At 41.1% G+C, this 27,579-nt stretch overlaps 1 protein-coding gene across 4 annotated transcripts in view; it reads right to left on the reverse strand.

The window, feature by feature from the left end:
• The window catches only part of sema5a (sema domain, seven thrombospondin repeats (type 1 and type 1-like), transmembrane domain (TM) and short cytoplasmic domain, (semaphorin) 5A), a 119,328-nt gene extending 92,726 nt beyond the window's left edge, over positions 1 to 26,602 (reverse strand). For all 4 annotated transcript variants that reach the window (XR_013780552.1, XR_013780553.1, XM_079361343.1 and 1 more), the window contains exon 1: positions 26,082 to 26,602. The gene's annotated coding sequence lies outside the window, so the exon portion shown is untranslated. The remainder of the gene's footprint in view (positions 1 to 26,081) is intronic.
• Between the last annotated feature and the right edge of the window lie 977 nt (positions 26,603 to 27,579).

The raw sequence follows: 27,579 nt of genomic DNA on the forward strand, positions 1-27,579 counted from the left end.
TTATTTACAGTAAGTAGCCATGGGGTCAATTTAAGAAAATGTCACCCTCTTTTTCTCCTGAGTAATGGTCGTAAACACCTCCTCTCTTTGATACTGTTTTTGTTTTTGTATCACATACTGAAAAACACAATGAATCTACAACATACCCAAGGCTGTGAACTGTGCTGAACTGAGCCCTGCTGGCCACAACCAAAGTTCTGGTCCAGTCAAATCTGGGATGTACATCACACACGTTTGTCACAAAAACACACACTCACTCTCTCCACTGATCTTGCTGAAAAACCCAACCAGCAATTTCATTCAAGTCCCGCCCTGACTCTCCAGAGCTTCCCAAATCCTGCTGTTATTTTTACTCAGCTAGCACTCATGCTGATGTATTACCACGTGCCCAAATGTGGTGTGCCAGTGTGTCTACTCAACACAACTCCAGACGAGGAAAAGCTTCAAAAACAAGCAATATGTGGGAGATAAAACTGAAGTCCTGACCGAGAGAAACATCTGTGTGAAGTCTCTATAACACCACTAGATTACAGGTGTCTGAATGCCTCCCGTGTGAAATAAAGCTGTTACAGAAATGCTGGTGCAATTGGCCTTTCAAGTCCAAATTTAGGCAAAAGTAAAGTAGAGTCAGGACTAGTTGCCCACGGAGACAGCTTCTAAATTTCTTAAATGTATTATTTTGGAGGCTGGCTGGTTTGCGCTTGACTTACAACAAGGTTTTTAGACATAGGCCTACTCAAGTCAAATATGGATCATTCACATTCCTGTCAGGATTAAAGACTGGATGACAGTATTTATGCAACTTTTATGTCTGTATTCTTGTTCTTAAACAATCACCAGCAGGTTGCTAGCTTAGCTTAGCAGGGTACACATAAAGCACACAGGGTATATTCTGTATTAAAAAAGTGTACATAACCACCATAATCTTACCCATTGCTTGGTGGATTATTGTTTTGAAACCTCCAATTTGCATTTTTGCTAACACATATTTTGACAAGTGAAGGGAGGTTTGGAGGACATAAGACTTAGCAAATACGAAGTTTCCAAAGTTAAAAAGTCTATCATTTGGGCTAGTACAATGGCTAGCTACAAGTTAGCAAACATGTTAAGATAGAAAGCTAGGCATGGTTAGCGCATAGGCCCAGCAATGCCTGCTAACAAATAATTTTAGTTTCTCTTACAGAAAAAGACTGAGTGCAGTCATCTTGAACTTTCTGCTACAGTAGAAGTGTACCGACACCCCAAAAGAAGCAGTATAATTTTCAAACAAAGTCAGACTAGCTGTTTCTCATTTTCTCACACTTTATGCGAAGACACCTGCCACTCAAGAATTATTTAGCCTACAGACTTTCATCCACCTTTCAGACACAGATGTATCATGAGTTTTGTCCAAAAAAAGCTACCCTTTCCTTTAAACGTAGAAACAAAGAGCATGAGACTATGAGACAGTAAACAAAGCTACATGAAGCTGAGGAATGAAAGAAGCCTCTTCATTAGGATGGACAGCTCATTCTCTGCCCATCATTGCCAGTTAAAATAATACTCCAAGCTCTACCTCTAAGGCCAGGCTGCTGCAGCTGCTGAGAGATGTCTGTATTTAAACCATGTAATGTTTGAAAGAAGAAAAAAAAAAACCCTGTGGCCGACCCCGGCACTGATCGTCTGTTGAGACAGCGGCTCTGACACATAGCCCAGACCCTCGGGCTACTGTCTGAGCAGATCCCAGCGTCAGGAGAGCACTGCTCACAAGGGGAAAATTGTCACAACAACCTTGCAGCTCTGGAGCGTCTTACATCTCAGAGAAGAAATAGTTTGTCAGTGCTGTCCCAAAACTACATCTCACTGAGAGTAAATATTTCCATAACAGCCTCAGCAAGGTACTACAAAGTTCCCTCTCTGACAGGAGAGCAAAGTGTTAGGCGCCTTTTACAAAGTTTTTAGGCACTTTTTCAATGCCTGTGTCATAGATGACTTTAGTTTAAGATTAACACCCACCCCAATACCTTGAACTAGTTTGTAAGCAAAGTATCAGGCTCTCTTTCACCCAAGAGATGATCAAAACAATCCCATGATGGCTGTTTGAAGAGTTTTCTGTCATTTTCTCAACGTTTAACTGCTTCGATGATTCACAGGCATCAAAGATGTCTTGCACTTCAAAGCCTCTGTTATACTCTGTGTGATGTATTAGCAGGCCAATCCACTAAAGAACAGCCATGCCATCTGATGTCTGATCAAGGCAACAAAGGGAAGATGGCCACAAGAGTCCAAGACTTAAAAAATAAATGACCCACCATGAAGGAAATATAAAAATTAAACTCTTGTCTCTGTCGGGCACATACACACTCACCTGGGACCACAGCGATAAGGGGCATAAAGCCCACCACTGAGGAATGGTGACATTTTTAAAGCTTTAATTACATGCTTGGCTAACGGGTAGCCAACTGTCTCACTAGGCGCAAAATTACACTATCACAGTCTACAGCTGTGCACACACGCCGGACAAAAACCGACTTGCCATTCAGACAAAAACAGCTGCTTTTTTCTTCAGCTCTGAGGTGAAGATACAAAGTGAAGGCAGTCGCTGCTCTCCCAATATCAAGTGCTGCTACTAACTATAGGGCCTTGCAGCCCATTGATCTATACTTCCAAAAGGGCATGACTGTATTTTGCAGAGGAATGAAATGCTACACCTTGATGCTAACCAGACTCTAGATGAAGAGAAAATTACAATTATCCAAGGGTAAATTCCTCTCATTGAGCTGAGAAGGTGAAATCAGAGGGTGAAGACTTCTTTTTTTGGTTCTGCACAGTGTTCTGCAGTATTGAATCATCCAATTACTGATTTTGTAATCAATCATATCAGCTTTAGCGCTGACAGGAGATGACTGGGGGAGTGATGGATGAAATCTCTTACAGAAAGATTCCACTGCAGGGGAGGTCGAGTGTTTGGTTACACTTGGTAAATGTACGGAGCTATGCAGAGCTTTCAGCTGAATGTTCTGCTGTATCTTCGATAGCAGAGAGCGAATTTAAAAGAAATGTTCAATAAATATTTGCGCTTTCGTGTAATCTTTATTATTTGACCGGTGGCTGGGACTCAATGGCAGAGTCTGACCCCTCTCAACCAGTAGGTCGGAGATTCTTTCTTAAGTGACATGTTGAAGTGTTCTTTGTCAAGACACTAAACCTGTGATGGCCCCCGGCTGTGTGAATGGAGTAATGCTGTTGGGCCGTTGGGCACATAGCAGCCTCTGTCATGAGTGTGTGAATGGCTGAAATTAACATGCAGTGTAAGCTTTAGAACACAAGAAAAGTCATTTAACATTAAGAGGTAACATTGTCCCCAACTAAAGACTATACTGCGGGAATATATTAAAAATATTCCCTCAGGTATAGTGACTTTGTGTAACCACTAACAAACTTTACTTGGAAGTGAAACCTTTTTTGCAGCTAATGCAAAGGAAAACAGACTAATCAAAAAAGTATATATTGTTATTGTTTTTTTCTCTTACTATCAATATTTTTTAACCTATTAACTAATGTGTGTTCTTAAGAATTGTGTTATTTTGATAATTAAGGTCACCACTGTAAAATTAAAATCTGAAGTCAATGGGACAAATATAGTTAAATTCACATATTAATTAATAATAAAAAAAAATAAAAAATTAGAAACAGCTTCATGGAATATAACAACGGTCTCAAACGAGTGGAGAGGAGAGTGAGCCAGCCTTAGAGTTTACTTTTGGCTGTCGCTTATTATAGCTGCTAGAAGTGTAAATGCATTTCACAAACACAGCTAGAAGGCTAGCATTATTAAATTTATTATTATTAAAGATATCATGTTTATGTTTACAGCACGTCTTTGTCGACAGGACACCAACACAAATTGTAGCTTTAAAGCACCTTTTGAAAACCATGAGATAGGTATCTTTAACATCAAAAGGCCTACGTGTGTGATACATTAGAGGTTGTTTGTAGAGATATGACTGTTTTAAATCACTACTTTCGAACATCATGTCTTGCTGGATATATGCTGTTTTTGTAATGCTTTTACTCTACGAAATGAGTTGATCATTTTATCACCTAATTGGTGTGACGTTACAAAGTTTGTAAACACTATGTCATAATCGGCATGGGAAAAAATGAATGTCTCAGGTGCTATTCTTTCTTTTGAATTCTGACCTACATTGGTAAAAGTCCAAATTTAGTGGAACCCTGAGGAAGGTGGGAAGCAGAGAAAAGAGGACTATAACTTTCCACATATTACTTGTAATCAACAAATCAAGCCAAGAAGCCTAACAAGCTGCCAACACCTACAGCTCAGTAATTATATGCCTGAAAAACAACCACCACCTCTTTGTTGGTGGAAGAAAACATCATACCCACGTATCACACATCGACACACATAAAGGACCTACAGATGGAAAAGAGGCATAAGGAAGCGGCCTTACTGTAGCTGAAGAAATGTGGCAGGAGGGATAGTAAATTAGCTCTTGGCTCCAGTGGAACCAATTAATTACCCGGGCGTGTGCACGTGTACTCGTCTCTGTGTGTCTGTTTAGTGGCCTGGCCTTTCTAATTTGTCCCGTTAGCACCAGAGAGAGGCACAATAGCAGAAAGTTATAGCATTAATGAGAGGCAGAGATTTGGTTAGCAGCAGCTGTTTCAACACAGAGAGGATGCAGCAGAAGCGGTCTGTGTTTTTGTGTGCATGTGTGTGCTTGCCTGAGTCTACTGTCTCCCCGAACAAGTCTCCCAGGGGTGAAGTGGAACAACAGAGGAGTACAGTCGTAGACAGAGCCTACAGGCAACCGATGTGATCATGTCTCAGCTAGACCAAGCAAACAAATGTAGTCCTTTCTCCCTCAGTTTCACTGTCAGTCTACCCTTTCTTTCTTTTCAGCACACTAGTAAGGAGCCTCAAGGACTTTGTGTCACAGATAACTGAATGGACTTGCTAGTCTGACAGTCAGCCTCCTCAAAAATAGAAACGCCTGAGATTTGAAGGCACACTTACAACCAACCTGCACACCTTAGCCCCAGGCAGGTTCTCTCTCTGGATCTATTAAGGCCTTGTAGAGGTGAAAAGTTCAGCCTAACTACGGACATGCTTCTTACGTATCCCTTCTTCCTCTTAATTTCTCTTCACTTCTACTGAAGCAAGGGCCTAAGAGTGAGGGCTCTAATTGGGCATTTGATTCCTAGTAGGAGTCCTGAAGACAACGTTATCAGTTAGTGCTTCATTTAGAAGGCGGTTCATTTGAAATGTGTTGATTCTGCCTTCATTTAAATATGTTAAATGTAGCACACAAATTTGCCTAGTTACAAAAAAGGCACTGCAAGCTCCTGCATTATAAGTGTAGGTCCTGTAGAGTTAAAATTTGAAAAAAACTAAAAATGCCCCAAATTTCCGTTAAACTTTCTACGCAGACAGAATTCTGCTCCACTCAAAAAGAGTGTAAGATAAACATATTCCCTGTAAACACTTCATTTCACTGGTGAATAAAGTCCACAGCTCCTCTTGAGGTTATGGGTTGCACACATTAAAAATGGCTGCCTAATAAGCTTATTTACATGCTGTGAAGATGGGAGTGAGTAAATCAAATGATTTGTGCTGCGTCTTTGAAATTCAAACCATTAAAGAGGATAACTTTTAACATCAGGGCTCTGTGATTAGGATTCCGCTGGGATGCGGTAATTGCATCTCCTTCTGTGTGATCCAGCGTATTTCCCCCCTGAGAGAGGGGCCGGGCTGTTTTTGACGAAGCACAACAACATACACATCTCGCAACACACTCTCAGAGGGGTAAAACTGCGAAAGCGAGGGAGAGTAGGGAAAGCAATTGTAAATATTAATAGATTGGGGTGTCCGTCTTTGCGACAGTGTTTTCCACTTGCAGTTAGTTACCGACGCCTGCCTCAACACGACCTTTAAAGAAAGCACACAAAAACATCAAAACTTCAATTAAAAAAACACTTGTTATTCATCAGAGTCTTCAGAAAGTCATACAATTTGGTCTTATGTCTTCAGTTCACGTCTTCTCTTTCTAGTAACTACATTATTTTGTTTGAAGAAACTTGTGAAACTTTATTTATTCTACCCAGCATGGACATTCTTCCCTCACACATTAATCACAAACTATTAAAGTTGATAGTTTTCGTCTTTAGAAACCCTTCATACATTTTACTCTTGTGCTTATTTTTTTGTGACACAACAGCACTACTGTGGCATGTACGAAGCTTAAGATCACAGTTCCATGGCCCTATCAATTCTTCCACCTCAAAAGATTCCATTATCTACAAGCTTAGGTCCAGAAGCTTAATGACCAAGTTGTCCTTCAGCATGCGCTTAATAACCAATGTGACAAAGCCTTTTGCGCAGGTAGATTTCCTCTGTAAATGCCAATTGGAAGGTCACCAGAAGCAGTGAATTAGAGCACACGTTGAAAAAATGTCGGGAAGGAACCAGCTTGTTAAATGATTGTTTTGCCTTCATCTAAAGAAGCACTGGTGAAGAAAGAGAAAATGGTAGCGTGAGTTAACCAAACTGAAGGTGAACTTCAACATCCCTGTAAAAGTGTCAGATTGACATTTCTCTTTGTAGCAACTTACACAGGGAGGCATAAAGTTCCTATTAAATGACACCCTTTCATAGCAGCTCTTAGGTGGGGGGGGGGGGTTATGCGTTTGAGAAGCTGCCACACTTTGTAGACAAGGACAGAAGGGGAGACATCAAACTTCTAAGGGAAATAGAAAACCGAGGCTCAAGCAGATTTTCTCCGGGTGTCATTATTGATGCTGATCCCTCGGCGCGTCACGCTACACTCTTACTAATCAGGTCTCACTATAATGTTTCCACACTGTCTCTCTCTTAGATCAATGACACTCTGCCCCGCTTTAAAAGCATGAAACTTCAGACAGAAAGCATGAACTGCGAAGTTAATCCACTCCTCTGGTGTACTGCCAAACCACCAACAAGCCACCATAGATGGACAGAGTGGGAAACTGAAATGTAAAACAAGCAAGAATTTGATTGCAGGTGCGCAGGAAGACACACACATTGACACACAGTTGCCTAAGTGTGAAAGAAAATAATGCACCTGTCTGATCTTTGAGAACTGTTTCTACATTGATTTATTACAGCTCTTTAATATGTTTACATGAACAAAACTGTTCGTCTTGAACATGTCTCGAGAACATGACTATTTTTGCTGTTAGCTAACGCTAAGTCTGTCGTAGCTAATATTGATAAAGGTACAGGTAAATGTTTGAAAGTATGTTTAAAAAAAAACATTTAAGAGGATAAGATGTAATGGACTTTACATAATATGATTGACAAATTTTTAGCGACAAAGTAAGAACAAGACTGTAGGCTCTATTTTGATGGCGTGAAGTGTTCTCTTTAAAGTGTGTGGCACAAAGGGGAAACCAGGCGTGTCAGACTAGACCCACAATCTGAGGTACAGAGCACAAAGGGGTTGGATAAGGTTTCTTGATTATACATAGGTGTGTTGCTGTAGTTCAGTCTGTAGGGACTGGGACGTTTATGCTCAGTCAAGTCCTATTGTGGACCAAGTCTGAAAATTGATCTGGTCGCTGGAGAAATGTGAGGTCACTTCCTGAGGCCTGCTGAGTTGCCCTTAAGAAAGACACTGAACCCCCGCTAGCTCAGGTCCAGGTCATTGCCTAGTGCTCGCTGTGGGCAGCTCCCTTACTCTGACCCGCAGTTTCCACTGGGTCTGTTTCTGGAACGTGAGTGCAGTGAAGCACAGCCACGAGCACAGAGGAGAGCTTAGAAAGAAAAAGAAACAATAACTTTCTGTCTCTCAGCCTTCTTTCCCATTAAAAACTCGATTCAACTGTGGAGAGAGGTAGATTGTTGTGTTTCTTGTGTGAGTGGAACAAAGTCAGTGGAAGAGTGCTTTGAAACTCTGCCCATCTTTCTAATATGCAATCGACGATCAGGAAGTGTCTGCATCACAGACTTTAGACCAGGTCTTAGGTGGTCTAAGTCACAGTTGTTTTCTGCGTCCTCCAGATAGGATCACAGAACCTCTGAAACTCACCACACTTCATTTTAAGTTTAAATCTTTTTGACTGAGGAAGCAAAAATAAAAAAATCACTATTACAGATTTGTCAATCAGTTTAGTTTGTTTCTTCAATACATTAAAGAAAAGTATAATTGTCTCCATAAGAGAGCGTTTTACTAATTCTTCCAACCATACTTTGACAGGTGGAGTCTCTACCTTTTTCCAAAACATTAAGATGAGTTTTTTTGCAATTATGAGTCCATAGGAGAACACTTTCTGCTGACTTTTATTAAGCTGTGGAGAGTGATTGCAAATTCCAAACAGCACTAGAAGGGCGTCAGGTTTTAAAATTAAAGAGTATTAAATATACTAGACCAAAATGGGGTCAATTTTGGGCAGTCAAAAAAGCTGTGAAGGAAGTTTTCTTTGCTATAAGATTTGTCACAGAGTGGGGATATTTTTGGACATTTTATGTAACTTTGTTTGAGTGTAGTGAAGTTTGTCAACTATCTTAAACTGAATAAGGTGGTGTCTAGAGTTTGCAGAGCTTTTGTGTATGTTTTCTATAGCCTTGTCCCAAAGAACATTGTCTGTCTTTACATCCAACTCCCGCTCCCTGTGAGTGTGTATACCCTGCACAGACACTGGTGTTCTATAACAAATGTCTGTCCCTGCCCATCTGAAAAAAAAGCTATCAAACTTGGCTGATTCTATTTTCTCCAATGTGGTTATATATCTTCTAAAAAAGTTCCTAACCTGCAAGTATCTGAAGGAGTTCTTCATTTGAAGACCATACAGAGCCTGCAGGTGGTCAACGGAGGCAAAGCTGCCGTTTTTCGAACAGGTCTCCAACCTTCACACCTCATTTTAAAACAAACACATGGGCGCTAATAGCAGCATGAGTTCATTAACTGTTTAAATAGCATGTGTGCTTGGTGTTCATATAACATCTGCATCAGTAGCAATACAGGAAAGTCTACTGTGTTGTGCACCAATTGAAGTAAATATAATGTAGGGTATTTAACAAATAGAAATCCTACCTGACTGTGGGGCTGGAGGTAAAGTAAGCTAAATACAAAAGTGATTCATCTACTGTGGTTAAGCAATGACAACTTATTTCATGATAATGCAATGGTTTGATGAGATATTTCACTGAAAGGAAACAAATGTAAGAATTCAGGGCATTAAAAGGAATACAAAAAGAAGAAGAAGCCTTACCTATTTGTACTAATGTACATTTTATGTCTTTAAAAGAGATTCAATAATAATTCGTTACGTTTTAGGGCCTGTTTAAGTAAGAGTTTGTATTAAATGTAGAACAGCTTCGGCCTGTCCACACACAGCAAAAATAAACAAAACCACACGTAAGCAGTTATCAGATAATGTCACATCTGTCTTGCAGCGACAAACACATGCGGTTTTAGACTTCACAACAAACTTTAAGGATATTTAAGGACGTCAGAATGAGACATCTAATTATGAGTCTCCTGGATATGGTGCCACTGTGCCCCCAGAACACTGACAACACAAAATAAGTTACCTCTAATTGACCCAAATGAGACATGTAACAAACAGAAATCGCTTTGATAATGTGTCATCACTTCCCTCAGATAAAAAACCGAGAGAGCAACAGGGATTAGAGGCAACTGAGTGTAAGAAAACAGATCCTGTCTGTCTGTGAGTTCAAATACAAGTGTGCGTGAGCGTGCAAATTCTTTCTGTCGAGACAAATCACATATCAAACAGACTCATAAACTTTTTTTTTTTGTCTGGGTAAAACTACACAGATAGAATCATCAAAAACTAACCCCAATGTCTTGTAAGAAGCTGGGTGGAGGAGGGAATAATTGTTGGAAGAATGCATGTGTCAGCAGGTATAGCGTATCAGGCAGGTGTGTATGTGTGTGTGTGTTAAGGCACTAAGTGGCTTCAGGCTTAATGTTGGTGTTTAATGAGTTTTTATGGGGGGAAACTCCAAGGTTTCAGGGATACAATTAAGACACTAAAGTCTCTTGTTTTGGCCAGAATGAACTCTCAAGAGTTCCCGAAGCAGCATGCTCCTATATATCTCCAGTTCACAGTTGAGATGTTCTTTAGACGTTTGTCTTTATTCAGATAGCTACACTTGATATCAGGCGATACAAAGTGCTTCTCAAATACTGTTGGGGGAAAACATTGATTGCTGACATTTCTGCTAGCTCTGACTAACAGTACACTCTATGCAACAGCTACACTGTTTTTGTACCTTATACTACAGGCAGTGGCAGAAACGGATTCTTACAGACGTATGAGGATTGCTCCTTGATGGGGACTCTTTTAGAGGTTCATATCACTACATGTTTGAAAGTGGTTTAGCTAGACTAACACATGAGTTGGAACCACCATCGCTGGCTCTAACGTTTTATGTTATTTACCTGCTATGTTCACAGCAGGATCAGCTCACCTTGACTTCACACAGGCATGTTGCAAAGAGGTGGACACACAAAAGTCTGCATAAAGTCAGAGTGCAAAGATTTGGATGTTTGTTTTCACACATGCACACTATCTGGATGATGTTTGGACATTTTTAGGAGAATAGAAAGTGGCCAGTTTTTTTTTCTTTTTTTACATTTCTTTCATTTTTCTTTCTTTTAAAAATTCATGCTATTACAACCCCTCCCAAACAAGCCTCCTGAGAGTAGAAACAAGTGCCAACTGATCCGCAAAAGCTCCCCCAACAGATGAGGAGGCGCACAAGCCCAGTATGGCATGTGTCTATAGCTGTGGCAAGTCTAATTTAAGCTCACAGCTAAATATACAGTACGTTGCAACGCTGCCCCTCTGAACCATGCATTCATGATGCCTTTGATGGCTCAACATCAAAGCTGAATACCATCACTTTTAACTTTAATATATTAATTCACTTTCTATGTTTAGGTTCTGCCTCTATTTTGCCGTAGAGATGAAAAGTTAACTTGCCCTCACGATGCATATTCATGCAGCATGCCCAACATACCTAAAACAACCACACTACACAAAAATGCATGCATCCTGTTTTTTTTTTTCTTTTGGTCAAATTCTGTTGGTTGATTTCCGAGAAATGACTGCATTAATTTTGAAATAACTTCCCTTGTCATTATAGTAAAAATTACAGGCTGTGGTCCTGGTTAATACCCCCCCCCCCCCCCCCCCCCAATCCCCAGGAGTTAGTCACAAGAACACTGGGACTATTTAATGTGTGGTCTGCACTGGTGTTGACACACCAGCCCTGGGGTCCATCTGGGCTTGATTGTAGGCCAAAAACAGATGTTCTTGCCCTTTATGTGTTTGTGCATTCATGTTTTCTTCACTACCTTTAAAAGTGTATGTGTGTGTATACACAGCTGTCTACCTGACCCAAATATATCTATTACTGCTGACATGCTTCTTTGTCAGTGCGAGCATACCTGACCCACTTGCATCAGCTTATGTTGATTCGTGCGTTCCTCCGTGAGCAAGAGTTTGTTTCTGTACCTCCTTTTATTAATACTTGTAAGACTTTTAAGAGTGCTGTTAACAGCCGCTTACAGGATACTATTTATTGATGTTTATACGTCTCTTCCTCCATGTGCCGACGTGGTGAGACACAAGGTGTTGTCTTTGTGTTTCTTTCAAGTTTTAAAAGCCTCCCTAGTCCCAGAAGAAAGACAATGGCTTCCTTGTGGAGTGTGAATATTGTGCATACTGTGATCCAACTTCTGAACGAGGACATCAAGCTTTTACTCTTTTAGAACATTACATAACATCTTGGCCTCTGGAAATGATGTGTGATGTGCTCTTAGAGCTAAAATCAAACTTATCTCTAGATGTCCTGATATAAGACATGAAATAATGTATTTTGATATTTTATGGATCAATTAAACATTAGACTCCTGTGGGTCTCTTTAAACTTTTGTGCTTTGGGGTGTCACTTACATATCTATTTGAAATCACTGACAGATTTAGCCAAGATGAAAATGAGGTTCAGGGGCTGCCAGTGGCGTGCTCGTTGGTGTGCACGCTCCCTGTGTGGGAGCTGCAGTCGTCTGGACGGGTGGTTTGGGTTCAAGTCCGACCTGTGGCTCCCTTCCCGCACACCGTTAACCACTCTCTTTCTTCCTGAATTCTGACTCTATCCGGTGTCTTATCTCTACAATAAAGTAATAAAAGTGCAGAAAAAAGAACATATTCTCTGTTAACATCCTCTGATGCTGAAACTTGTGCTCCAAACTAATCCTCATCCTCTTGAGAGATCAACTTGCGAGACATGCAGATGTTTTGATTTGACTACATTTCCAAGTATTATTCTAATCGAGGCGAAAATGACAAAGTAAATCATCAGAATCCTACTTTTGCGTCAACATAAACTGCAGATAAAGCAGCAACTTAGAAGATTATAACACCAATATGTGATCTATGCAATAACTCTACACATTAAAACTACACATTTCATTCTTTCAGAAAAATAGTAATCATGTGTCTTTTTATATCAAAATTCACTCTGCTGTTCAAAAGCGTCAGGAATTTAAAATGTGTCGTTTCACATCGTAAGTCTGACTGTGTAGCTCAGGTTCAAAGTCAGAACAAATTTAAGTGTGTACGTGCGCGACCATACCTTATACTGTATCTGTGCTTCCATTTACGCTGCAGCCGAACACTCAAGCGAGCTCGTCTCGACGCCTGCATTATGCTCGCAAGCACATATTATTTTATGCACACGTTCCCTTGAATATGAACTTTCTAACTAGTGAACACAGTGAATTCCTTCAGGCACTGATCTGCTCGGCTGCTTGGGAGGACTGGAGACGTGATGAAGAGATGGCTTTCGCACAACATGGGAAGAGAGGAGGACACGTAAGGCTGGACGGGGTGAAGAGGGGAGAAAGTCGTTTAGGGTCACTTGTGGTAGATTACAGGAGAGCGAACAGTAATAATGAGAGGAATGGAGGAACAAAGGATGAAGGAGTTGCAGTGGAGGATGACTAGTCGAGGTTGGATGAGATGAAATGAAAGTTGGATGGAGGAGACAAAAAGAAAAGAAAAGACAGGGTTCAGCAGGAACAAAAGGTGCACAGAGTGAGGAAGAGAGGAGAGGATTAAAGGGAGATGAGTTTAGATGGAGAGGGGAAAAGGGGGCTGAGGAGTTTAGAGGCACTCCAGATAAGAAAAGGAAGGGGTTGGAAAGAGCTGCTTTTCTATGAAGAGCTCCTGGGATCACCATAAGGAACACCACATACTGTGAAACTGCAATCCCTCACTTCTCTCCAGTGCTGGGCGTGTATGTCATGTGTCAGGAGAGCAGTGCCACAGAGGTAATTGAATCAGGACATGAAAACAACAGCGGAACAGGCTGGAGGTGAGGTGGTCAGGCGCAGCTGGAAAAGCAACAGTCAAACCCTTTTAAACTGAAAGGAAAGGAAACACGGGGGAAACAGAGTATGTGGGAGCGGGCAGCATCTGGAGAGCTGACTCTACGTGGCCTTTCACAGGAGACTCAGCTCCAGGTGCAACACAGTGCAGGTCCGTTTCACATCCAATTCAGTCTTTTATTTCTTAAGGCCTCCTCAACCCCATATGTCACTATTTTCACAAGCAGAGCTTTTATTTATTTTTATTTTTCCAACGTAGACTGCACTAATATCGCTGAGTGAAATAATGTCAAGCAGCTGAAAGTTTAGTTCTGTTGATACTTAACACACTCTTTATTTTCTTCTTATTTTTTAAATTCATACCAACAGTTATTTCTCATTTCCTTTGGTTTGAAGACACTGTAAAGTAGTTAACAGTATGACATCATGATGTTAATTGATTGATTACACTCAACAGAGCCCATATATGACACTATGAGAATATCCCCCTTTATATCAATGCTATGGGTAGTTTGACGTCCTTAATCACACCATCAACAAAAGAGTAAGACACTGGCGAACAGAAAACAATGTGCGCAGAGATCATAGCGGCCATGAACGGACAGTAAATACACTGACTCCAGTATACACATGTACACTGAGTATATATGTCACCTCCCCCAGAGAATGGTTCAAGGTTAATTCTCCGGGGAATATCCTGCTGAGTTCCCTCATCAGCCCACACAGACTGATACTAGGGGTTTTGTGTTCACACACTATACTGCTCCTCCTGCAAATATCAGGAGTTTTCTGCAAATGTAAAGGTTCTGAAAGTGTTATCTAGTTTGCCTGAACTCTTCAAAAGTCAGTTGTGATGATAATATTACCAGAAGAATCGCATCTATACATTTGGGTACCTTTTTCCCTGATGATGTTACACTTTACCACCTTGAACTTGAAGCCAAAATTGGGTGACAGGGAGCCTAAAGAGCTGTCTGCCATGCATCTTTAGTAAACTACCTATTTTGTAAAAGGCAAATTGGCTGTAAAAAAAAAATCCCCTCTGCTACTTAAACCCTCAAAGCAGAGAGAAATCTGGAAGTGGAGATTCAATGTGCAAGCAGCGTGTAGATAAACATAAACAACACAAGGTGTAAATGAGCCTAACAAGGAACAACAAGAAAAAAAGGTGGGATAGTTGTCTCCACAGCTGGCCCAGACTGTTAATGTCTGCACTTTTTCTATTAGACTGGACCCCCTGGCTGCCTCATACAATTATGTTATTCTTCAGGGGCCACGAACGTGGGGGTTTCAGCTTTGGGAGAATGTGTCTAGAGGTGATAAAACAGCAGAAAGCACATAAATAATGACTTAATGATCCCCTCCACCCTTTCTGCAATAATGATGACTGTGGAGTTTTCCTGGTGGGGGCAGGCAGGGTGATACACATGTGGCCTCCAGGTGTGCTGCACTCTTGTCTCTGTTACTACTTTCCCTCCCAACTTGCAAAAAAATACATACTGTTACTTTTCTTTTTATCCTTATCAAACCGCTCCCTTCGTCATGTTGCAATGCATTGAAAATGCGCGTTCTAATCTCAGGAGAATAACACAGCTGGATGACCTGCATGAACCAACCCGTTATGTCGCATTGTTCTGTTTACGAGAGAGAGAGTGGATGACCATGGGGAATCTGTGTGCGTGTGGATTTATCGAAACAGAAAAAATATTAAGAATTCACAGAGACAGGTATTCTGATTGACAATGTGTGGGACCAGATGAAGGTGTGGCTAAATTCAAGTCCAGCCACCGAGGTAGGGAAAAAAAAAAAAAAAGTAATCCGTTTAATTGTGTCTTTAGGTGTGTTCTGCTTTGAATAAATCATGTGACTGTACACTGCAATTAACAGTAATCCTTCTTTGGAGCACTTTGAATTGAAGCAGATGATTTTAAGATATTTTTAATCCCCCACCTAAATCAATATCAACTGTTATAATAACTGTTATTTACAGCTTGTGAAAAGCAGCACCTTTGACTGTGAATGTCAATTAACACAGCAAGAGGTTATAAAACAAGAAGCATAAAAGACTGAAAATGAAAGATGAAACAAAGTGGCTCAAACTGATGAACGGTGGATATTAAAGAGGGTGAGAAACTACACATACACATATTAAGAAAACACTCTCTTTTTTTTCTCACACAAAGCTATAAGGAGAAGCCTACTTTTAGAAGGAGAGCGTTAATTATGATATACAAGGCCCAGAGGAGGAGGGAGAGAAGCTGGTGGTATGACATGTTACTGTGTGCAGAGAGACCTGCCATCGCCTGTGGCTGTTTTTAGGCTGAAATGGTTCTGGGAAGCAGTAACTTTATGCCTTTTAAAGACATAACGCCTGCTATAAAGCAGAACGTAAGGATGGTTTGTGTCCTTCATTCAGTGAGTTACCTAGATCCTGCTGACTATTCCCTCCCGTTGCCGCAATATTGCATTAAACTACAGAGTTCAGGAGCCACAGGATAGATACAGAGGCTATAGTCCTCATTGTAGCAGCTGTGGGTTCGAATTCGACCTCGGCTCTTTGCTGCACGTAATCCCTCACTTACTCCAAAAAATCAGTTTCAGCTGTCCTAACCAAAGGCCCAAACACACACTTACACAAGTACACAAACAATAGAAAATAAACCAAAGGGTTAAGGAATAGGAGAAAGGCCTTTTCGTAGAAAAGAATTAGGATTCTTTGCAGACATCCACCTAGAAATTTTAAGTTTATGTAACAGCACCAGAGCTATTAAGATGAGAGGGGGAAAAATCCTCCGTCTGCACTTGCAAATTACCTCCCATATCAACTGCCTCCCGCAACAGTTTCCTTTCCTCATTGTGCGATATAACTCCTTTTTTGTGAGCTTTTCTAAAGTCAATAAAAAGACGTCGCCCCTCGCAGGAAAGAACCCCCCCCCCCCCCCCTTTGCCCTTAACTGCTGCAGAGAAGGCAGCACTTCTCTAACCAGAAAGCCTCGGGGAAGAGCGTGGAGCACAAAATAGATCAGGATGCTACGGAGGCCATCGCTTCAGAAGGGCAGAGGTCTATTTTTAATGACAACAAGAACGCTGCAACAAAGTCCTGAGGAAATGTTTTGTCTGCGTGGGAGTTTCGTAGGAGTCTTAAGAGTTCTGTAGCAGCTTGAGTCAGAAAAAAGCAAATGTTTCCTACAACAAAATCCATTTTCATCCTTCATTTATAGTGATTAGATGGCGTTTATCTTGGTGTATTTTCATAACAAAAAAACTATTAAGTGAAAAATGTTGTCTTTTTACATAGCTGTGCACCTTTCTCCCTGATAGGCAGCAGTGAGGTTAGGGCGAGGGCTGGGGCCGGCTCTGGTCAAACTGAGGTCGACCCATGGTGTCTCTGTGAAAGTGAAACCAGAGCCTTTCGAGTCACTCGCATTGCCCCTGTGGAACTCCACAAGACCCTACACATGCACCTGAGAGCTGAGCTGCATATGGAAGTACCAGCACAACCAATAATATTCTTCAGTGTGCACTCATTCTTTTTTGTTGCCGACTTAACTCGCTCTTGATCAATTATTCTTGGGGACTTATTTGTTGCAGTGATCTCTTCCTGTCTATCTGACCGCCTCTTTCTCTAATGAAGCGTTGTCTCCTTACAAACATTGAAAGATTTAAAAAGTAAACCCCTTAAAGTGTGTGGAACAATAGATGTTTTAGGGGCACTATTTCAGCTAATTGTAATAAAGAAGTAGTCAAATACTGAAACTTTGTCTTCTACTTGGGGCATTATTTAAGGGAAATTTTAAAATGTTCTTACCATACTAGTGTCATTTAGAAGCTGACCTAATGCATCATCAACACTGAGTATGTGTGGTGGATGGGCCAAAAGATGAGTCAAACAAGAAACAACCACGGGATTTGAGTCAAATGTTGTGCTCAAAGTACCAGGCAGCCACCCACCACTTACCAGGGGGCCGTAGCCATTGATTGGCTGTAGTTTTTGGCTGTTGGGTTAAACTGGCTTACAGATGGGAGCAATTCGTAACCAACATCAAAGCATCTACACTAAACACCATACAAGAATAATATATCTGAGTGTTTTCTTACTTAGGGTTAGGGTTAGGTTGGTTAGTCTGATCTTTAATTTCCATTTTAACCGACAAGGAAATTAATTGCCAAGAAACATCCCTAGTTTGTACTAACTCACACCCAACAGTGATCTTTTTCTTTTTTGTTGAACATTTTTATTGGGTTTTCAATTAGCAACATCAATTTGTTTGCAACATGCACTATACTGCAAGCATATATTTGCCCATATTTAGCACAATGGAATGGATAGTGTCTAAAGTATAATTTTACTCCCTCCCTCATCATTCCCTCCCATCCCTGCCCTCCCACCACCCAAGTGCACAATGATCTTTTCTAAAGCATTACTGAGAAGTACTAAGTATTAATCATTGTAGCATGTCCAGAAGTCATAAAATGTGTCTTAGCAAGCTTTATTTTGAAAATCTAATCTAAGCTTATCGCTGCATTATGATCGTTCAACCGACAACTTTATCTTGAAAGTCTACTGGAAGTAAATGACATTCATTTTTGCATCTTAAAGGTATTGATTCACACCCTAGAGCAGTGCCTAGTTTGTCATATTTGAAGCTTAAAGCCACAGACAATGCTGCCACATTAGACAATCCTAGAGTGAGGACGTGATATTTGATTATAAGCCCTCTTCTTTGTTCCTAAGAAAATGGGAAAGGGGAAAATCGCTTCTTGTCCCAAAGAATCTTTAAATACACTTGAGTGCAGGAGAAGCACAGGCTGAGAGTCAGCACAACTCGTGAATGTAACTCACATCTCAGGGGAATCCAGTAACACAATAGAGCCTGAGCAGGAGAATAGAGATGCTCTTGTTTCATGAATAGCATAATCAGACCACTGTATTAGCTAACCAACTCTGTGAATGAAAATAAAAAGGACACTCGGGGCAATACCTTTTGAATTACTACATTGTCTTTTACGGTAACTGATATCCTTATCGCTGACGCCCAGTACCTGGCTAGACTTTGAATAGACGTAATGTTCCGTGACAAAATACCCCTCGGAGACAAACTCCCACGTGTGTTACATTAGTATTTAAATCCAAATGACAACTTCCTCTCGTGCAAAGAGCTTAAAAAACAAAGTCAAGAGGAGTTTAAGTGTGCAATCAACAACAGAGCTTTCACTGCTGGCTCCAAACTGAGGGCTCTTTCTTACTGATGGTTTATTCAAGGAATAATGAGCCGTTATTCAGTAGGAATAATACGTGGTTTCTTATTCACTGTTGGTGGTTCAGATCAGACCACACATCCCCTACACTGGGGTTTCACCTCCAGAACTAAAGGCAGCATTGTGTCTATCGCCGGGTCAGACTGCACATTCAGACTCGTAAAGGGCATGACTCATGAGAGTCTCATGTCTGAAGAGTCTGTGGAGTGTGTAGTGTTTGCAGGCCCGGATTGAGAAAACAATACAGTAGTTAGTGGGGTGTGAAGGAGGGCTCTAAAGTCGAGACCACGCTACTGTGGCATTTCAATTCCGCCCCATTCTAAGTGTGCTGCTTTGGTTTCAGCACACAGCAAAGTAAGAGGCCCTTCAGTGTAAGAGTATGGGAAGTGCTACATTATTAATGCAGCACCCCTACTCAAAACATGTTCATTTTCCTTGAAAAATGTATATCGCTCTTTGCTCCTTTTTGATCTATGTCCATTTGCACACCGCCGTTGCACACCACTCGTATTAGGTAGCCTACGTGTCTGATAAAATGTTAAAAATGGCAATGGTGTTGTCAGGCAGAAAAGGTGGCGGTGACAAATAAGGAAAAATCGCACTAATTGGGTAAAAGCATGGATGCTACAGGAGCATCCTAAAGGGGCATTACAGAACGTGTGACAAGAGCTGGAGATAAATGAAACCTCCAAACAGACCTTCAGAGAGATTCTCAACCACGCTGATTAAACATGTCTCAAAAACTGCAGCGACGACCGCTCACTGATGGTCCAACAAGGACCGAAGGCCGACCGTCTCTTTGGTGCGTCAGGGCCTTTAGACATATGAAACCAACTTGGACACTGAACAAGAGTTTCTTTTTCTTACTAGTCAGATGTAAAAAAACAAAACAAAAAAAACAAACAAACTGAGAAGTGCTGTTTTAATCTGTGATGTTGCTCTTTATTTCTAAAGCTCATCATGTTCTTTCTTCATTTGTAATCTTTTGCTGACAGTAAACCTGTTTCTTGCTGTAAAGTCAAAGCAGTGCAGTTAAATTATAAGTTAGGTTAGAAGCATGATGGAAAAAACTACCCTTAACAAGTACATGAAAACGTACTTACGTACTTTTTGTGTGCAGTCTGAAAGGTAAAACCCAGGGGGAAACGTGTGCAATAGCTGCTGCAAGTTCAAGGTGGTAATTTAAAGTTATCCAAGCACCTTTGCTTGTGAACACATCTGAATGTGCTGAAAGTGGGAGGACTCTGTTTGGAGACGGGCTTTAGTGAGTAAATATAACTGAAAATTAAAATGAGGGGATTTTTGAGGATTTTGGAAAGTGAGCGAGACGTGTGTCCCCTTCATCCCCTGCAGAGAGAGAACGCCTTTGCTTCATTTTCTTCTTCTTTATCATGTTTTTTTTCGTCTGTTTTCTGACGGTTCTCTCTTCTCTCCTGCTTTTCCTTCATCTTTCCTTTCCCTTCTCTCCCTGCCTGCAGTGCCTTCTTTTCTCTCTCTCGGTCTGTCCCTCTCTCAGGATGCCTCGCACTGACTGATGAAACCAGCAGACAAATGCTTCTGGGGGACCGACTATACCACTGCCTCTTGAGAGAAACAGCTCCTTCTACTGTAGTCTGTATATTTAACTATATTCCCTCCCACCCTGCCTGCCTGTCTGATTGTCAATCCTTGTATCACCCCTCCTATCTCTGCATAATTCCTTTTTCTTGTGCCCTTTCTTTTTCCACTCACAAAGCAGGGACCTTCTCTTTTTCATCTGAAACTTCTTATCTTTCCACCTCTATCTGGGCTGTCCAATCTCCCCTGCTTTCTTTAAATCTTTTCTCTTATCTCTCTCTTCTGCCTACATTTTTTCTTGCGTGGCCGAACTACAAGCCGGGGGATCCTTTATCTTTTCAGATGTTATCGCAAACTTTCATATAAGGTCGGATTAAAAATAATAAAGCGCACTCTGTAAATTCGTTTTCAGCCACTGAGGAAAACATCCGTATTTGCAAACTCAAATATTTTCTTGGATTTTTTTTCTCGAGGATATTGCTCTGATTAGCGCGTCGTAATGATTTCAAAGTAGAGATAAATGTTTTCATTTGATGAAGATTAAAGGATCTTCTGTATTTAAACCCTCTCACAGATCAAATTAGAGCTTCTCAGGCTGTTTGCGATGCTGCGATAGATGAAGATCAGACAGCTCTAAACACGTCACATCAAAACAGCTCCTTATCGTCTAATGATATGCTCTATAAAGATAAGACGGAGGCACTTCCCATGGGAGTCGAGAAAAATCAAACCCACGAAAGACTTCCTCTGCGTTACCTCCTGCTGATACGACAAACATATGGCAACCACAACATGGGATAACAAATACACACGCAACACACCGCACACACAAGCACCTGCTTCAGTAATAGGTGCGCGCGGTGCTAATTTAGCTGTGACTATACATAGTGTCAAAGTCTCACAGGAGGCAGTCCAGTTTTACTTTCACCTCGGAGGTTCAAGCCAAAGCCTGAAAGAAGAAAAAGAAGCTCCTGTAAAAGAGAAATATACGAGCCACGCATAGCTATCAAATGATCCTCTCATTCATGCTTCAAAGTCGTTCATCTTCCAGAGAAATACAGCTGCATGACTGGCCAGAGAGAGGAAAAATGGTGTTGCTTTGTGAGTGTGTGTTAGGTGACAACTCATGACTCATTCACCCTTCGAATGGCCCTTTGGTGCTTAATCACTCAATAAACAAAGAGCAGAAAAAGACTCTCACCTTCCTCTTCCTCGTTTTTCGCTTTTTCCCTGACTCATTTCACATCTTCTCTTCCCCCTCCTCCTCTCACTGCTCTTTCTAGCAATACAACAAACTCCAAACTTAACAGAGTTGACAATAATCACTTCTTCCTGTTGTCAACAAAGTTTGGATCCGACTCTGTTTAACCTTTCAAACATCCCCTCGTGCCTGATCCCCCCAGCGAAAAAGAGGCTTTGGGGATTATTTAACCATGACCCAAATAGAGTCTCCCTCTTCCTCCTGTACCAGCATCGTGGTTAAAAAGACAGATTCCCCTTGTTATTTGAGCAGGGTTTGAGGTTGAGGGACAGAGCTAATGTGGTCTAACAGTGGCGGAGAGTGAAGGCTGCATTAGCGGCATTAATCCCTTTGACGTGTGGACATGAGGCTGGATGTTTTAACTCCAACCACAGACTTTCAGTCTTGGAAATAATAGCACATTCAGGATTGCACATAGCCTGCCTGAGCGTCTCTGCTGCACTGTAAACACAAATTATTCCCTACACCTGCCTTCGATGCTGTTTCTGCTGTTTAGCATGCAGTGGGAAATTCTAACAATGCTCGCGTCCTCTTTAACAAGAATCTGTCCCATTAGAGAACTTCTGTGCTCGTGTTTTCGCACACTCTGTACATCTGATGTTTATCACTTCCCTCTCCATGAAAAAAAGTAACTCCTTTCAAGCAAGATTTCTGCTTTTTATTACCAGTAAGGGTGTAAAGTTGTTGCTGCAATTAATGTATATTTTTTTGGTTTTGGCCTGTAGGGTTGTCACGACAACATGATTTTAAACTTTGCACTAGTTAAAATCTAACCATACCCGTTTAGATTTAAAAAAAGCTAGGCACCCTATACTGAATACTTTCATGTTTGTTTGTTTTTATGACCACAAATCGTACCAATAAACGGCAACGTTTCACTACCCAAATGTTGCCAATGTATGTGTGCAGTCTAGACAGTGTAATCACTCATAGTGAAGTTGAACCGACCTGTGTTTACTACAGATCACTGCTGCATGGAAAGGAGTGGCCCATTTAATCTTCAATGATTCTGCATCTGAAATGGGATTTCTTTGCAACTTTTTTTTTTATGTCTTGGGAAAGTCCCACAGGGTTTGTGGAAGCATCACATACTTTCAGAAAAATGACATCGCCTCAAGTAAAAAAAAAAAAGTGTGCGCTTCAGAGGAATTCCAAACCATTTAACTCTGTATCAACACCATACAGAGAAAACAACTTTTAGTCAAGGCTTTTAAAGGATGAATATACTGAGATAATGGGAGTGATAGACCCTTTAACAGTCTGTTTCTGTAAACCTGAAAGTAAGATTATAGATTTGTTTTTACCTTGGCTGTAGCTGTGTGGCATTAGAATCTACTTCAGGTTGAAAATGAAGTTACAAAATTAGTTTGAAATAAAGCCATCGTTCTTTTTCTTTCTTTTTTTTTGCAGAACCTCTCAGAGTTGACCTTGGCAGTAAAAATCTCAGCCCTGTCTGTACAGCAGCCACACAGCCGTTTGCATACTTATGTGAGGATAAACAACAGATGCTATGAGGTCGCATTGTGCATCCTTTCTTGATAGCTTCCTCGTGGTCTCCATGACAACCCCTGTGACACTTTGGCCTTTTAAGAGAAGTTGTGTCAGTGATAAACTTTAATTTTGCCAATGTTTTCATTTCCTTTGTGACAGACGGGGCACTCAAATTCTCCCTGCAGCCAACCTTTGAGTAGCCGTGGCAACACCATTGCTATCTTACTATAAACTGAGAATGATGGGGGAAAAAAAATGTTTACTGACACCATGGCAACTTAGTTTGTTATGCAGAAACCGGTCAGAAATTGATTTGAAAATACTACTAGGTTCAGATAAATAAGCTCCAAAAATAAGTGTAAACATTCTGAGTCGGTTTCTCTTCTCGTGTGGGATGATTCTTAGGAGCTACGACTCTTCTGCAATCTGCCGTAGAAGGGAGAACAAGGGCGGGATGAGATAATGGCAAAGTGGTTGTGATGTATAAATAGCCTGTGGTAGTGAGAGGACAAAGCACAGTGAGGAGGAACAGTAAACCACTTCAACTATTGTTAGCGTCTCAAAGTTTCCTTGCATAAGAGTAACAAACCCCCCCCCCCCCCCCCACCCCCACCCCACCCCCCCCCCCCACTCATGAGTTTGTGAAACCAGGGCTTCACAGCCATAAAAACTCTGATCTTTTGTCGGTCTGTGTGTACGCGTACAAACAGTCTCCGTCTTGCTGGTGTCAGATAAATAAGTAACCAAAGGGGCCAGAGGGTAATGACTGTTTGGTTTACACGAGCATGACAATGCCTTTCACTTTCACTCCCAACAGGCAGCTCGACCCCCCCGCTGGGTGCTAAACAATCACAAATGTCGACAACAATGGGATGTCATTCAAAGGGTTTCCATGGAGAACACACAGCCCTCCGAGGCCACAAGGGTCGTTTTCATCATGAAGTCCTCCTGGCTGGGACTAATTGCTGTGTTTGCGCTCGCGTTCTGTGTCAGTGCTCGGGCAAATTCCCAAGGCGGCGCAAATATCAATCATGCTAATCACATACTGCTCTTGACTTGGTGCTGGAATGTAAGGTTGGTTACATCGTTGTCTCCTGCTTATCATCTGTGTTATAACTCTCTTGCGCTTGAATGATATTTAAATGTCATAATATTATTCAGTCAATTGATCTTCGAATAATATATCCATAAAGATATGAAATTGGGTTTTAAGACAGTCCCACGAAATTTACGCCAAAGTTTCCAGAAGGTTCCTGTATCAAGGTATTTTTCTGTCCAGACAACAGCCTGAAGTACCTAATAGTTTCACTCTAATGTTCTGTTTCTTTATGCAGCCATTCCTGGCTCCTCAGCTGCAATATAAACTGGCAACTTTAGCCAAAAGGCATCCTATGACATAATTCCTTGATTCAGCACTTCCACATCATCCCTCTCTCTCTCTGTCTCGCTAGTTTTCTGTATCTTTTTCTCATATCTTCTTCCTGGTCTTTCCTGTAGGGATATCTAGCATTGGTCTAATAAATGCCTATAGATAGTTGTGAGTATGTCGTTGTATGCTTCTGGATTCTGGTCCTTTTTTTTCCTCTTCCTATTGGTAAGCACAGTGTGACGGAGCCGCAGCATCCTCACGGGTCTGAGGCCATAAGATCAGAGGAGGCTCACTGTGTTTATCAGAACTGCTGCTTTCAAGTCCTAAAGGCTTGCACGACCAAAACAACCATAGAACCACTTGAATACCAACGGCATGAAGGGGGAAAAAAGGAATCTGCACAGTGCTTTAAACTCTGGACACACCATCTGAGAGAACACATTTGCATGTTTTCTTAAAAGGGTCTGCCCTCGGGCATGAACAAACAATGGTGAATAAGTGACTTAGTTGACAATTATGCTCGGATAATTGTGGACTAATCAGCACGATCAGCGTTGGAGATTGGAATTAATCTGAGGCTGCTGTGGGTCTATAAAGAGCCAAGGACAAAGCCGTGGGCAAACTGAGTAGAGCTACTCTGAAACACATATTTTATCTCTTTCACATCAATCACACTTTTTCACCTGCAGGCAGCCCAAGCAGAGCTTTTAAAAGGAGTCTTACTTGAATTTACAAACTCACAAATACCATTTAAGAATTGCTTTTGAGGAGAAGAAAGACTCGTTTTTAAAGTGGAATTTGTGGAGTAACATAAAAGTTCAGTTGCCTCTAATGCTACTTGTGAAATAACTTTTCTTCTTAATAATACAAAGCCGAACTTCAAGGACTCAGCACTTTCTCTACAGCATCATTGTGTAGACAAAAAAAAAACCTGAAGTTGAAAGTATTTGGCTGGAAGGTCGAGAAACCTCAACAAAGGGATATGCAGAACAAAAAAAAACAAAAAACCTTGCACCTTCACAAACTCTAATGAAATGTCATATACGAGCAGTACAGTGCACAATCCGCATGCATCATAAAGGTCACACATTCTGATTTTCAACTTTAATAAAAGGAAATACACTTCAAAAGTCACACGTAAAAACAGAGGCAACAACCCAAAATAAACAGTTATCCAGGAAGGACTGAAGTTTGTCCTACTTTGCATTTTGGCTTACAATAATGTTTAAAGACTTCTGAAAGGATCTTTAGCTTTTTTTTATTGATCAGTTTTTTCATGCTTCTCCTTTAAAAAAAAGTGACCCTGAATGCAGTCGTCTTTTACTGATGTTTGCCTTTAGCACGAAACAATTATCATAAGACATTGAAATAGTTGAGGAAATAAACATTTAGTTTAAGTCTCCCAGGAAACAAGTGATGGTTGCACTCTGTCAGCACCACCAAGTGGTCCGACAGCGCAAAGCAACAACCAAAACTTCTAAAACTGATTTTTTTTCGTTAGGGTCAGGGATTGATTTAATAGTGAGTGCCTCCTAAAAAAAAGCTGCAATATTTAATGGCTCCAACAATGTCAACCTATTAAAGAGGATGGCATGAGTTTGATATAGGATACATAACACGCAATTAAGCCATCAAATTATATCTAGTAGAAAACAAATACCTCACGTTCACAAACGAACCGTCTGCGGAAAATAATCTCCATGACAAAAGCCGATACGCAAACAATTGTAAAATAAGCGTCACTCACCAAGTGAGGTGCCCAATTCCCGTTCATCTAGCAGGGAGCGAAGCTGCCGGTGAGAGTATTTTGTAGGACTATGAAATACAAATGAGCTGAAGATGATAAATCCTCAGTTCAGCTGTGTCAGAAATCGACCTCTGCCGTTAAAACTCCTCTGTCTCTGTCCGCACAGATTCCCTTAGGCTCTATCTCTCCCGTCCCCCCGGAGCACTGTGAGCTATTTCTGCCCCCACAGTGGAGCGCTCTGTGCCGGTGGCTCTTCGGCGCACGGGTTGTAATCGGACACCGCACTGTCGCGCTGCGCCACAGACAATGCGCCTCCGCTTTCAGGGGTTACACGCGTTGCCAAAAAAAAAAAAAGCAACCGAGTAAAAAACAAAACAAAAAGGGTCCTTCAACTACAAAATATATAAGTCACATGGAGTATATGTGAGCGACGTGTCCAATGCTGCTCTCAGTCACAGTTGCGTATCGCACGAGCTGGGTTTTGATGGCTGAGGAGTGCGCCCCCACTTTGAGCGTCCACTCCGGCAGAAGCAGGAGAGACGTGGCAGCGGCGCACAGCTGTCCTGCAGGTGGAGGAGGAGGAGGAGGAGGAGGAAGAGAACAATATAACCCTTAACCGCTGGAGCTACAAGTGGGATAAGGGAGATCTGGAGAGTTAGACCTGTTTTGACATCCTAAACAGTGGAATATGGTGCTCAAGCTGTTTGTCAGGAAGGTCAGAGGTCAATATCAGCCTTAGAAATGAAGGCTACCCTTCAAATAACACATTAATCATGTAATAAAAATACATTATTATTATTATATTTAAATACAGTTAAGCTATAATAAATATGAACTTCAGACAGAATCTCAACATTATTTATAGGCCATTCTTAATTTATAATCGAGCTCTTACACGTAAAATAATTGAATTGCTAACTGAATTGTTGAAACAACAGCGACAAAACATTTAGAATGGATATTAGATGAAATAAAACAGCAAAGGATACCTGACTCATGATGAAACACAATCCCTGTGTTCATTTCGCTCCCCGCTTATTTCCCCTCATAAAAACAGCAACATCGTTTGTTACTTTAAGCGAGCAGCAATCATTTCTAAATATGAATACTTCTTTATCAGTTTAGATTCTTCTCTTGACAAGTTGGAACAGCCATTAGCTTTTAAAAAAATAAAAAATAAAGACAATGATAAGTTTGGAACAGATAACTTTATAAAAGGCACCTCTCCCAAACAAAACTCGTACCTGTGCCAACAGGGAGGGACAAACTAAATGAAAGAAAGCATCCTGGTTATGAGGTCCTCCTGGCTGCACATTGCTACCTGGTAGAACTTCTTTCATCATAACATGACACTCAGTGATAACAGTAGGCTCCAAATGAAAGTCATTCAAAAACTCTCATTTAAAGTCTTTTCACCAGCAAAGCCTTAAAAAGGTAGAATAATGCTTCTGGCAGTGCATTGTTAGGATTCAGTTTCAAGGACACTTCAGCAGAGAGG

This window comes from Symphodus melops (genome assembly GCF_947650265.1).
Source record: "Symphodus melops genome assembly, chromosome: 14".
Classification (NCBI taxonomy): Eukaryota; Metazoa; Chordata; class Actinopteri; order Labriformes; family Labridae; genus Symphodus; species Symphodus melops.